Source organism: Trachypithecus francoisi, unplaced genomic scaffold, assembly GCF_009764315.1.
Source record: "Trachypithecus francoisi isolate TF-2019V2 unplaced genomic scaffold, Tfra_2.0 Lachesis_group7, whole genome shotgun sequence".
NCBI lineage: Eukaryota > Metazoa > Chordata > Mammalia > Primates > Cercopithecidae > Trachypithecus > Trachypithecus francoisi.
Window position 1 is genome coordinate 17,187,943 of NW_022681472.1, and position 14,665 is coordinate 17,202,607.

At 36.9% G+C, this 14,665-nt stretch overlaps 2 long non-coding RNA genes across 3 annotated transcripts; both read left to right on the forward strand.

Moving 5' to 3' along the window:
• Positions 1-200: 200 nt before the first annotated feature.
• On the forward strand, positions 201-9,359 carry LOC117079361. The gene is made up of 4 exons (XR_004435391.1): positions 201-420; positions 1,963-2,207; positions 4,724-4,818; positions 9,007-9,359. It is a non-coding gene; the product is annotated as an uncharacterized LOC117079361 (long non-coding RNA).
• A 231-nt stretch (positions 9,360-9,590) lies between these two features.
• On the forward strand, positions 9,591-14,316 carry LOC117079362. Of its 2 annotated transcripts, none has more exons than XR_004435393.1 (3): positions 9,591-9,755; positions 11,579-11,673; positions 14,167-14,316. It is a non-coding gene; the product is annotated as an uncharacterized LOC117079362 (long non-coding RNA). The 2 variants fall into 2 exon arrangements; XR_004435392.1 differs by having other exon boundaries at positions 11,583-11,673.
• Positions 14,317-14,665: the final 349 nt, after the last annotated feature.

Consider the following 14,665-nt stretch of genomic DNA (forward strand, 5'->3'; position numbering starts at 1 on the left):
AAATATAAAACTCAATTTATCTGTAGGAAGGTATAGCGTTCTTCAAGATTATTTTGCAATGTGGCATTTTAAAGGTTTTATACTGATTTTGAAGTTCAGGAGATTGGACAAGTCACTAATTATCTTTTAATGCTTCCTATTGCCTGATAAATTTTAGGAGGTTAATTATCAACATGTTCCATTATTATTCTTAAGGATAAGACATGATGAACAGAAGTTTCAATGCAATTATTCCATTCTGGTGAGGTTAGAAGGTGCTAGGCAGATAAAGAAGTCATCTTATCAAGCAGGAAAACACCATTTACTCAAGAAGGTCTGCTAAACTTTTATCATAACTGAAAATATAAAAAGACACTTTAAATGGATAAATGCAGCTATTGCACAAAATTGACATGGCTGTAGGGATGACAGAGTGAAGAGGTATTTGATCAGTCATTTGTTGTAAAAGCTCAGGGAAAACAAAAATTTCTACTTAGAAACTTTCTCTTTATTGCTTTCTCATTTTCTTTGACTTGCTAAATTCACAGTTAAATCACATCCATATATTCTTAGTTTTAACTGCAACCATATTTCTAACATCACCCTTTTCTCGGCTAGAAAAATGACTCCATGTCACTTTCAATGCCTCCTTTTACGTTCATGTTTGACAGAGAGTGCACACATTTAGGGTCTGTGTAGTGGGGAAAGCTTAAAATGGCAAGGCACATTTCACAGTTACTTTCCACTGGCAGATGGTGAAAGACAGAGCTATCAAACTCTAATCTCAGACAGACCTGAACTTGAATTCTTACTCAGACAACACTAACTGTGTTCACTTAAACAATTTATTTAGACTCTGGTCTATAAATTAGGGGGTAACAATAGTACCAGTTTCACATGACTGTGGTGGGGAGGATAGGAGACAATGCATAGAGGTATAACACATGTGCTAGAAAGTGTGCCAAGCATCCAGAATGTATTATTCCACTTACTGTTCACACCAGCCCTAGAAGATCAGTACCCTTACTACCACAGATCTCAGAGGAAGATACTGAGGCACTGACTGAGACCCAATCAAATCTTGGTATATAAGGAGGATTTATATGTATTACTTGACTAAAAATATACTAATAATCAGTGAGCATTACATTGACCCTGGAATTAGGTTGAACACATTGCATGGGTTTCTAAATTAATCTTCACCTCATCCCTGTGCAATACTACTGTCGCTCCCATTTTGCAAATGAGAAAATTGAGATTTAAAGGGATTAAGCTATATATCTGAAGTACTAGAGCTAGAAAGCACAAAAATCCAACCTACAGACCCAGGAGGTCTGATTTCAAGGACTGTAAAAGTAACCTGTAGTACTGTATACTCATTCTGGCCCCTTACTTTGTACACAAATGACTAAATTAGTGAAAGGGGATGGATTTGACAGAGAAGTAGGTCATGAAATAAGAAGGCAAAGAGCATCCAGAGTGACTTCAACTCAATTGAGTACACACATATTAATCTTCAAATAACACTGCACCAGGCTTTTAAGACACACAAACTAGTATCACATGTAGTTGACCAGGACACCTTCATTTTGTAACCTGGATGATTATTTTACTTACAACTAAGAGAGTGCTCCATATAGGGGGTGTGGCAGGAAATCCCATATTAAGCTTAGGCAACTACTACATACTTGATGTAAGGGCAAACAAGAAATAAACCTGACAAGCAGAAAAGGACAAGAGAAGTCTCCTGTCTCAATCTCGGCACTGGATGAGGGAGGGAAAACAAACCTCATCTAAAAATTTAAAGTTAGTACTTACTCATCTTTGTGTTCTGAATATACACTGTAAGTTTAATTTAAAGTGGTTTCAAATTGATAGTTTCTGACAGAAGCAAACTCATATACTCTCTACAAGAACTCACTGCAATTCAAGCCTATAATAATTTTATCCTGCCATTTATTATAAAATGTATTCTGATTTCAGAGATGTTAAAATATGAAAGAAAAATAAAACACACATCAGAATGGATGAAAGATGATATGAGATGCACTGCCTGCCCTAAAAGAGCTTAGAAGCATCTGAGGTCATGTGATCGACAAGATAAAACGCAAACAACACAAGTTATTATATAAAAGTGTAAAATTAGTTTTGAGATGTGTAGGAAAATGAGAATTCAAAATTGGTAAACTTCCGGGAAGAACAGTGAAGTGGAAAGTCTTCATGGGAAGGTGAGACTTGATCTGGGCTTTGATACCTGGATTGGGTTGCAACGTGGGAGGGAAAGAGGGGATACATATACCATGTAATGTGTGGAGTTCGATTTAATGACAATATTTTTAGATTGGAGAAAGTGAGGAGACCACTCCAGCTGAAACAAAGAACTTGTATTGGGTAGCAATGGCAGGCAAATTTAGGAAATCCTACTGAGAAGACATAATAGAATGCCCTTAAGGAAATGCCAAGCTAAGGAATTAGGAATGGAAATCATATTCATTCAATCACTCAGTTAGCTACCTGAGCAATCTGCAGCCAACCAACAAACATAAAGCAGCTGTATATGCCAGATGTGCTGAGACCTAAGTGTAAAATGGTGAATAACACAGCATTTTGTCCTCTAAGTTACAGTATTTTAGTTGAACAGACAAAAAATTGGGACAAAACCACAGTAAGACCTATTAATTTAGCTGCAATTTATTGAGCAACTACTATTTTTCCAGGTACTATATAGGAAATCTATATATTACATTTCAAAACAAAAGTATATCTATTTTAGGGATGACAGATTTTTCTCCACTTCTTAGTATCTCAGTAAAGATGGATTCTATAACTTACAATAGATCCTTGATTACTCAAATTATGTGAGGTCACAGTTATAAAATATTCAAAATTCTGGAAAAAGACTTTGCAACTTTTTGAAAATAACCAAGAAACTTGTTGTATTTTGATGTTCAGACAAATACATTGAATGATGAAGTTTCAAGTCAATTAATATCCTCAACTCTACGTAATCTCTGAGGTAGAGTTTGCTCAGTTATTTTGGAAACTTAGCTGAGGCATGGAAAAGCACTGATGTAACACACTATCTGCAGCAAATCATTAGTATGTATCACCAGTGTCATTAAGTTACAGCCACATAATTATAGATGGGGAGACAAATTTACATTAATTTAGTGCAAGCTGTGGTGTGGATTCAAATTCCTCCCAGTACCATAAGAGGCAGAAATGTTCTTTCCCTCATTGCTGATGGCACAGGACTAGCAGCTCTCAGATCAACCCTCCGAGGCTGTCATCCAATGAAAAGAGTGGCCTCACCCAAGATTATGTCACCTTCCCAGGAGCAGCCCATCCCCAGTGACTAGTCCATGAGGGCTAAGAAGACCTATCACCCTGGTCCCAATTCAGGATGGCTCTGAAGGGTCATCTTCTCTGCAAGATAATGGAATTTACTTCTAATTCTCCAATTCCAGAATGATGGCCACCCAAAGATATCCATGTCCTAATCTCTTGAACCTATGAATAAATGAAGTTAAATGGAAAAGGGGAATTAAGTTTGCACATAGAATTAGGGCTGTTAATCAGCTGACTCCAAGATAGGGATATTATCCTAGATTGTCTGTGTAAACCCAATATAATCTTAAAAGTGAGTTCTTAAAAGTGAAAGGGAATCAGAAGAGGAGATAAGAGTGATAAAACCTGAGAGAGACTCAACCTGTCATCCCTGGATTTGAAGATGGAGGAAAGGCAGAGGAGCCAAGGTCAGAAACCTCTAGAAGCTGGAAAAGGCAAAGAAAGCGATTCTCCCATAGTTTTCAGAAAGATATTCCCTCTCTGACTAATTTGGCTTCCTTCTTTCTCTCAGGAGTGTTGATTCTGAATGTATTTCCTAATCAACTTAGTGCAGTAAATCTGTGTCTCAAAGTCTTGCTCATGTGGTAAATAACCTATAACAGAAACACATATTAGGCTTACATTTTTCTACTTAAATTATAGATCTCATGTTAACCTAATAATTGATAACACTGCTGAAACAAAGGCACAGTTTAGTCGCAAATTTGCAGTCTGATCCCTCAAACTATGAGATATCATAGTCAAGAATGTGACTGGCAAATACTGCAAGTCAGGTGAATCAGAGGCTGCTATGGTTTGAATGTTTGTGTCTTCTTCAAAATTCATGTTGAAGCTCAAACCCCAATGTGATAGTATTATCAGGAGTGGCTTAAGGAGATGATGAAGTCATGAGGGTGGAGCCTTCATGAATGGGACTGGTGACTTATAAGTGGGTTGGAAGGAACTGGCCAGGCCCCTTGTGCCCTTCTGTCTCTTCTGCCATGTGCCAACATTCAAGGCACCATCTTGGAAGCAGGGGTTGGTTCCTCATCACACACCAAACCTGCTGGCACCTTGACCTTGGACTTCCCAGCCTCCAGGACTGTGAGAAATAAATTTCTTATACTCATATATTGCCTGGTCTAAGATATTTTGTTATAAGAGCACAGAAAGACTAAGACATAGACCTAGGTCAGCTATGTCAGGGAGGCACAGGCCAGCACCATAGGCCATGTCAGCTAGGGGTCATTTTGGGGAAAATCTCTAAGGCACGTCTTAGGAACCCAGTCCAGGAGACTGTAAACAGAGGATTAAGAACCAAAGAACCTGGTCAGTATATTTCCTCTGTGAAGATACTGAAACTGGTATCTAAGAGGCAATTAGTAAATGTTAGTTCCCTATTTTTCCCCTCATGCAGATATCAGAGAGACTTCTCTACTGCTTGGGACGCTTGTTCAGAGTACAATTTCCATAGCAGCAAGAAAAGGAGTTTTTGTTTGTGGATACTTTAAGGTAAATAAAGCTATTATAGAAGGCAAAATTAAAAAATGTCAAACAATTTCTCTTTTCATTTAAAAACAAAAACAGAATAACAAGCCCCATATGCATGTTTGAATGTAAGTACTCAACAAATGTGCTCAGCATTCCACCTGTCAATGCAATATATGGTGTGCAGTGGAAGTAGGGGGTAAAATCTCCCATTAGTGTCACTGAATCTGCACCCTAGGACCTGTGAGATGTAGGAAATGCATTAGGCACAAAATGTGTTCATTTGAGCATTTTTCTTGAGATGTCCTGAGGCTTTTTCACATTAGTCAGTGTACAAAGCACATAGCCTTCTGCAGTATCTTGAACAAAATCATCCCAGTACCAAATGGACTATGGTGATGACCTAACTAACTTAATCCATGTTGTGAATTGATTTTATGTTCAAATTATCCCAGTCCCTAAGAGTGGGATAGTGGCTGTGACATTTGCTCAAAGAGGTTCAGAGAAAGAGATTTCTGATGCACACTGGGCTTTCCTTCTCTGTGCTCCCTAATTACAACATTTTTAACTCTTGGTTGTGTATTGTATTTGTGATGTATATATCCATTACCTAATAGACTTAAAGCACCTTACCATGAGCGTCTGAGTCTGATGATTTTTCAACAAAGCAATTTCCTATGTCATCTTGCACAGCAAATGCCTATTGAGTGAAGAGGAAGAGCAATTTGGGTTGAAAGTGGTCTAAGTAGGCCGGGCGCGGTGGCTCAAGCCTGTAATCCCAGCACTTTGGGAGGCCGAGACGGGCGGATCACGAGGTCAGGAGATCGAGACCATCCTGGCTAACACGGTGAAACCCCGTCTCTACTAAAAAAAAAAAAAAATACAAAAAACTAGCCGGGCGAGGTGGCGGGCGCCTGTAGTCCCAGCTACTCGGGAGGCTGAGGCAGGAGAATGGCGTAAACCCGGGGGGCGGAGCTTGCAGTGAGCTGAGATCCGGCCACTGTACTCCAGCCTGGGCGACAGAGCGAGACTCCGTCTCAAAAAAAAAAAAAAAAAAGAAAGTGGTCTAAGTAAAAAGCACAATTCTGATTGTAATCTGTATATGATGATGCTAGGTATATTTGATGAAACTGAGATGATATGATCACCTGCTCCCATGGGGAACTTCCTACAGGTCACCATCACCTCCTGTATACCCATTGCTTAATGGTCCTGAAAGTGTACCTCACAGTTTTCTATGAGTGAGGGAGGGGGAATGATAGCTGTTAGCTCAGATTCACATCTGTTCTAGCCCAGCAACGTTTCGGGATCTCTGACTTCAGTGTTTACTCCAGAGATGTTGTAGGCATCTGATCCACCACTGGTGGAAATATTGTAAGCCTGGCTGCCTGCAATTGATTTTTGCTAGTACCTACAAAAACCAAGCTATAATGCTTTGGGAATTTAAAAGATAATTTGACTTTAGTATGATATAAAAGTGATCACTAGAATAAAGGAGTCAGCAAAAATGTTAGAGTTATGGTGTACAATAAAATTCAACTTTATAGTCATTAATATCTGTGTTAGTGTGTTCGAGGTACTGTAACAAAACACTATAGATTACAGGGTTTAAACAATAGAAATTTATTTTCTCACAGTTCTGGAGGCTGGAAAGTCCAAGATCAAGATTCTGGCAGGGCTCAGCTCTTCTTCGAAGGGCACTCTTCTTTGCTTGAAGACTGCTTCCTTCCTGCTGTGTTCTCACACAGCTGAAAGAGACTGAGATCTGTGGCGACTCTTTTTAGAAGGCCACTAATCCTGTGGAATAAGGGTGTCACTCTCATGCTTCATTCAACCTTTATTACTTTCACAGAAGCCCTATCTCTAGCTACAGCAACAATGAGGGTTACAGTTTCAGCATATGCATTTTGAAGGGACATAACATTCCTTTCATAACAATATCCATTAGGTTAATTTGGAAATAGTGATTTATTTATACATAAAAAGAATGTTGAATTGTGAAATATTTTATAATTTACAGAATTTCAAGAAGATTAGTAGTTATGACTAGTTGGATATTGCTACATATAGTTAAAAAATCATTTCACTTTTTTTTTTTTTTTTTTGAGACGGAGTCTTGCTCTGTCGCCCAGGCTGGAGTGTAGTGGCTGGATCTCAGCTCACTGCAACCTCCGCCTCCTGGGTTCAAGTGATTCTCCTGCCTCAGCCTCCCAAGTAGCTGGGATTACAGGCACGTGCCACCACTCCTGGCTACTTTTCTGTATTTTTAGGGAAGATGGGTTTCACTGTGTTAGTCAGGATGGTCTCGATCTCCTGACCTCATGATCTGCCCGTCTCAGCCTCCCAAAATGCTGGGATTCATTTCACATTTTTACTGTGCTTTTCAGTTTACAACACTCTTCCTTATATATTGTTATTTGAGTTTCAGTGTTTTTATTCTCTTAAGAATATGGTATGTTTTGTTTTTCACTCTACACTATGTAACACAGAGACTTGCCCAATACAGACTCAAAGGAAATATATACTATAATAAACTAACATCTTTCAATAAAAATCAACACAATTAAGAATTTTAATTTTCTCCATCTATCAAGACTTTGGCACTGCAATAGTTTTAGAAATAAAAGGAGAACAGAAAGTCCGTCTTAATATGTTCTCCTAGTCAATACATGTTGAAAAGGCATTGGTGTTGAATTCATAGCAACATGGTGTTGAATCCTATGTTTATTACTAATAAGATATTTGACCTTGAGCAAGTTGCATGACCTCTTTGAGCTTAAGTTTCCTTTACTCTAACTTAAGAATCATACTATTTGCCTCACGTATGTTTAAGGAAGATAATATAGGTCAAATGTCTGACACTTTGCCAGCTGTGGGCACTCAATCAGTTTTAAGTTTCTTAATGAATTAAGAAGAAAATGTTAGTAAGAAAGTCTGCTTACATGGTACATAGGCGAAAAAATAAGATTCTGCCCAACTAGTTGGCTTTGATATATAATAGGCCAAAATATACAAATATATTTCAAATTGACAGAATTTCTATACCAAAAGATTTGATTGAAGAAGATATTTATTAAAAAATGAGTTATTCAGAAAAGAATACTAGCCACAAAGCAGAGATAGAGTCACTGTGGCACATTTGAGCAGTGCCTACCTGAACCTTGTTCTAGAAAGAAGGTGGCCAGGCTTAGAAGATACAGGATTTTTTCTCTGAAAGTTTGATGTCACTAAATATCTAAATCATAAAACTGGTCATCCCATCCCAGTTCCATGTGTACAAGGAAATCTTGGATAATAATTTCGCTCTCCTTGTAGTTTGCTTCTATGGGGAGAATGTGTTTAGAGGATGCAAGTACTTGGCCCTCTTGGCCAATAACCTTTCAATTTAAAAAAATCAATTGGATTTCTGAATAATACATTAATGTCATACCAACTCAGCATGAGTCAGCATTTCTTGCTTCATCGAATAGCTCTGGGGCACACAAGATCAAAGTTCTGTAAGAGAAAGAAACTAGAACAAGCAAGGTCAACACCAGCTTATTTTGCTACATAATGCCCTAGTCTCAAGAGTATAACTCATTCTACCTGACACTTTTTGGCCATGAGTGGAGGATAAAAGATATTTATTTATAAATCAAGTTCTATAAAATGAAGAAGAGTTTAGAAGATATTCTGTGTTACAACACTACTAAAAGAAGTGAAAAGAAGGGAAAAAAAGAATTTAAGAGAATATGTATTAAAATTTCAATCGTTATCATAAAGTAACTTTGTTGATAAGTTATCCTTATCAACTAAGTTAATTTGTTTTGCATTTCAGACTTTGAAAACTAGGATATTCTAAATCCAGGTATGATATATTATAAAAGTTGCTTAGCAAGGATGAAAAAGAAAGAGAAATGTTGTGTTGAGTAATTCATGTTTCTGAATGTGATGATCTAGATATTGAGTAAAATTAACTAAAATATTCTGAAAATATTAAAAAACAGATCCTTACCATAATGAGCTTCTGCCAGTCTACCTCATCATGAGGCACATTTTTTATTGGCTCGTATTATAAGCCCTGTTTACAAAGTGATGGATGGTGAAGATAAAGTTTACATGAAACTTTTAGATGTCATTATTATTCCCTTACAATAGCAATATGATAGAGGATGACTGGATAATTATTGGTTGCCTGTGAAACTGTCTTTCCTCCCTTATCCTTTCCAACAGCTCCTGATTTTCTTTTGAGGATTCATGTGCTTCTGTGGAAGCTGTGCCCATCTACCATTGCTGTGGGAGTGGAGCAAGTGTTGTAGGATTTTCCAAGAAGTAGATTTTATTGCTCTGGCTACAGTGTTTGCTTCAGGGTTAGACATGTGATGTGATTCAATTGAATTGAAATTAACCTCCAAACTTTTGCTTAGAATTGTGGGACATAGGCACATTACCCTTATCCCAGTGACCTAGTGTGTAGATGTGAGGGCTGGGACTGGTGCATCAATTTTTAGTAATAACAACACAAATAACAAAAAACCCAAGAGAATTAAACAAACTTACAGCAGGGGTGTCCAATCTTTTGGCTTCCCTGGGCCACAATGGAAGAAGAAGAATTGTCTTAGGACACACATAAAATGTACTAACACTAACGATAGCTGATGAACTAAAAATAATTGCAAAAAAATCTATAATGTTGTAAGAAAGTTTACAAATTTGTGTTGTGGCATGTCCAAGCTGTCCTAGGCTGCATGTGGCCTGTGGGCTGTGGGTTGGAGAAGCTTGACCTAAAGGCAAATAGCATCATAATTTGGGAAGGAAACATACAAGCATATAACAAGAAACAGGGAACAGGAAGCACAATAACCGTCTCTAACTATTTACAACAGCCTGGGCAGGAATCTCCACTGTCTATAAGAATGATGAAATACCTCCAACCTCCCCCTCCCACCACCTAACTTGGTCAAGATGAAAATTCCCAGGAGGTAGGGATCATTTGGTCAAATAGTGGAAATGTGCAGGGAAAGAAAAGATCAGTTTTATTTAGCTTGTGCTTCTGCAGTGAAAAGCAGACACTTAGAGTCACTCTTCCCAAAGGAAATCAGGGTAATATTAGAAAGAACCATGCACTCTATCCAGACAAAATGGCACAACTGGCAACTATATTATCTATAGTACAAGGATTTACAGTAATTTGTTGCTCTTCATATAGACATATGTTATTAAAGGACTAAGCAGCATGATTACTATTATTTTGTTTGTTTTTTAAGCAGGTCAAAAAGATTAAAATGTTTCTATAAATATACAACTTAAGTGTAAAATGCCACTACTCTTCTAGGCACAATTTTGGGAAAGAAATTTCTTGGAGATAATATTTGTGATCCTGTGTAACTCTTTGGAATATAGTAGGAGGAAAAAGCTTGAGATTGCAAGCGTGTGTGCTGTATTTTGCCACTTAAAAAGACTGGCTCTCATCAGTCTCATGTGAATAACAAAGAACAGCCATCCCAAGAGCAAAAGATAGACTTCTTGAATCCACCTTTGACAAGGTGTATGAAGTTAGTTTATTTATTTAAAATGCTTCTATTGGAAATATCACAGTGAGAAAAAATGAGGCAGTGTATTTATTCCAAGTCTTCATAAGGCTAGTTTTCTGTAAGGTATGGTGGTTTATTCTTCCTATCTGCAAAATATGGCATGATAAACTTGACTGCCAAGTGCCTTGCCTTTGCTATATTGATTGTTTGAAGTTAAGCAAAGAAGAAATATTTCATCCTTAGACTAAAAGCTCATGGACAAAAGCTTTGGGGGTTGCTTCAATGGTAGCTAAGAGGCACAAAAGAGATGATAGGTTGAGAAAAGGGAAAATGCATCATTGTTCTTTGACTATGAGTGCGTATCCTTAACACCACAAAGAATAGTCATAGAAGAGAGCAATCACACTTTTCTATAATGCAGCCCTTTGTAAATATAATTCACTGGTGCAATATCTAAATACTCAGTGGGTTCTGACAGTTTCATCCATCACAATATAGGCCTCACCATGTCACTGCCTCAGACTGATAAATGCAAAATGACAGTCATTCATCCGGTGGAATAGAAAAAGCCAGGGAAAATATAACGTGAAGTCACTTACGCCATTTGATATAGCTTTGTAATGTCTATCTTTTCTCTCCCCTATCTTTTGTTGTGTGTGTGTACATGCCAGCATGATTTTACTCTTTGCATAAATATATATAAGACAACACATTTCCCTAAAATAAAAAAGTATGAATTAAGAAAGATTATAGCTACATTGTAATGGATTCAAATTCTGCTATGACATAAATAGAATTAGTTAAAGATTACAGTTAGAATGTAAATGTCACTTCTTAACTTTTTCTGTTTCTTGCTATTGAGGAGCATAGTCTAAAATCTGTAGGCAGATAGAGTATAAAAGTAATGTACAATTACGGCACTTATGCTAATTTTTTTCTTTTATACAACAATTCTACAAAAATAATGACTATATGTACACATTAAAGGAAAATTTTTGTAGATTTACTGAAAAATAGGTATTAATAATATGGATATTGACAGCTGTGTACTGTTAATTTAAAAATTAAAAAAATAAAAATAACAGTAAACTGAAACTCTCCATTCTCTCATCTTCCTTTTCCTATATTTATTTTTAAACAAATTGTACTGCATGAATCAGTATCCATTAGGGTCACGTCTTGACATAGCAATAAATTTAATTATTGGTTTAGATCTCTTGCAGATGTATGGAATCTCTAATATACACATTTTTGTTTAATATGTTACTGAGGAAGACAACTCAAGTGATAGAAATAATGGGACAGGAAGTAAGAAGACAGTTCTGGTCTCAAGTTCTTCTCTGACAGCTCACAAACTAGTTAATATGTAAGTTTGAAATATGATTTCTGTATTTTATTGCAAATTTCAAATAGATATTTATTTCCAGCTTCATTGAGGTATAACTGACAAATAAAATTATATAAATTTCAGTTGTACAATATGATGTTTTAATACGTATATCATTGTGAAATGATTACAGAAATCAAAATAATAAATATATTCTTCAGCTTACATAGCTATAATTTTCTATTTGTGGTGAGAACATATAAGATCTATTATATTAGCAAATTTCAAGAATATAATACAATATTATTAACTATAGTCTTATTGACCAAGTAGATCAAAAACTTTGCACCTTTTAAGCCCCAGCCCCTAGTAATCACCATTTTAACGTCAACTTTTGTGAGTTTAACTTCTTAAGATGCCGCATGTAAATGAGGTCATGCAGTTGAAGGAAATAAAAATATTTCATGCCAAAATATCTTTCTTCAGCATATTTTGAGGTGGCTATTCAGAGGGCTTGAAAATGGAATTAGCCCTGAAATAAGTCTTTTGTGGGGCATACATTTTAAGGAAAAAGTCCTCCCCTATGAAAGTAAATTCAAAAATAAGGAAAACTGACTATTACACCAGATGCACAGATATCAATGTAAAGACACAGGAAGCACAAAAAAGCAAGAAAATATGACACCTCCAAAGGAATACAATAATTTTCTAGCAATAAATCTTAATCACAAAGAAATTTTCAAAATCCAAGATAAATAAGTCAAAATATTGATTTAAAATAGTTTGGCCAGGCATGGTGGCTCATTCCTGTAATCTCAGCACTTTGGGAGTCTGAGGTGGGCAGATCACCTGAGGTCAGGAGCTTGGGACCACCTGGGTCAACATGGTGAAACCCTGATTCTACTAATAATACAAAAAATATCTGGGCGTTTGAGATTTTTTAGCCATTATTTCTTTAAAAAAGATTTCTGCTCTTTTCTTGGAATTTCCAAATACATGCATTGGTTCATTTGATGGTATCCTACAAACCACATAGGTTTTTATTCCTACACTTTTGGATTTTTTTTTTTTTTTCCCATCTGACTGGATGATTTCAAGTAACCTGTCTTTGAGTTCATAGATTTTTTTCTTTTGCTTGATTAGGGAAAGAGCTACTATTGAGATATTTGAAAGCTTCCTTTGAAGCTCTCTGCTCCATTTTGGATTTTATTCACTATAGACATCAGCTCCAGAATTACTGTTCATATCTTTTTTATGATTTGTATCTATTAGTTGAATGTTTCATTTGTTCATGTATTGTTTTGTGATAACATTGAGTTGTCTGTGTTCTCTTGGAGCTTGCTGAGTTTCCTTAAAACCATTATTTTGAATTATTTGTCAGGTAATTTGTAGATATGTATTTCTTTGGAGTCAGTTATTAAAACATGATTGCATTTCTTTGGTGGTGTCATGTTAAATTTTTTGTTGTTGTTTCTTGAAATCTTGAGCTGCCTTCTTTGCATTTCAAGAAGCAATCACTTCATTCAATTTTTACTGACCGGCTTTGAAAGTGAAAAATCTTCATCAGTCATCCCAATTAGGCATTGTGGGGGTCGCTCAGATCTTTTCTATGGATGCCCCACTCCATTTTTCTTTGTCCCTTTTGGGGAGAAAGTACTGGTATCGTATGCCTTATCTCCATCCCACAAAGTCAGTTGATTCCTCCCCCCCCCCAAGGAAGTGCCCTGAAGAGTTCAAGGTCAAGTGCTTTTCCCAAATTTAGTAGAGTTTGATCCAGGTGTCTGTGTATTGTGTATGATTTTTGGAGCCTCACATGCACTGTCTTCAGGGGAGCACAAAGGGTTCTGCTTATGAAAAGGAGAGGCATGCAGAGTGCTAGGGGCACATGTAGACCACCTGGGGTCTGTAGTTAACTTGCATTATGAGGTTGGTGATCTGGACTCTTGGTAGAGTTTGCGAAGTGTTTAGTAGAAACCACAACACTTTATTGAGTTCTGTGTTTCATTGCTTTGAGTGCCTACTCAGTTTTTCTTCTCCTAGCTGCCTGCAAGCTATTGAGTAATCCCAATTCTCTCAGTTTTCTGGATGGGATAAGACAGATGTTGGCCTCCTCGGTAGTGTCCCAAATGGCTAGGGAGACAGGGTACTCATTATACTTGCACTTTCCCCTGTGAGGTAAATTAAAGGCAAAGAGGGTCTCCTGGCACAGCACTGAGCTGTGCTGCTTTGGTGGAGGGGTGATGAGGATATAGTGAAACTGTTCCCTTACCCTTTTCAATGTGTCTACTCATAGATTAGAATAGACACCTATAAGGTGCTGGCATCTCTCTACTGGCCTTCTTTTCTCCCTCAAAAGTACCCTCATCCTTGTATAGTTGTCGAAATTGGTGTTTGTTGGGAAGGAGAGCTGCAGACTTCTATTTTGCCATCTTGCCAGTTATTCCACTAGCTTTTTATTTTAGAAATTATTAAAATTTACACTATAAAATACTTAAGGATATAATTTTGTTCATTCATTAATTATTTACTCAGGTTTGGCTGATTGCAAAATATTGGGAACATACCAAGGAAAAAGACAAACACCATGACTTCTGGAAGTTTAATTTCTAGTGAAGGAGACAAAACTGAACAAAAAAAAAGAGTGATATTATTTGTGATAGATATATGTGTGATGAAGAAAAATAAAACAATGTAAGGTGAGGGAAACCCTTGTGTAATTCTTGTCAGGGGAGACCTTCTTCAGGAAAGGAAATTTGCTAGAGGGAGACTGTAAGATAATGAGGGGGAAGAGAAGAGAATTTCAGGCAAAGGGGAAAAATTCTGGAAGTAATTTCTATCTTGAAAGAACATAATAATTTAACAGAACTTAGAAATGTGTGTGAACTACATAAATAAATGCCACTCAACCACAATAATTGTATCACCACCCCAACTTCCCCATAGACCAGCACCTTCTCTCATGCCATCTGCCACGAGAGGAAACATGACTAAAAGGAAGTATGAATGCAATGAAACAGAGTTCTAAATCTAA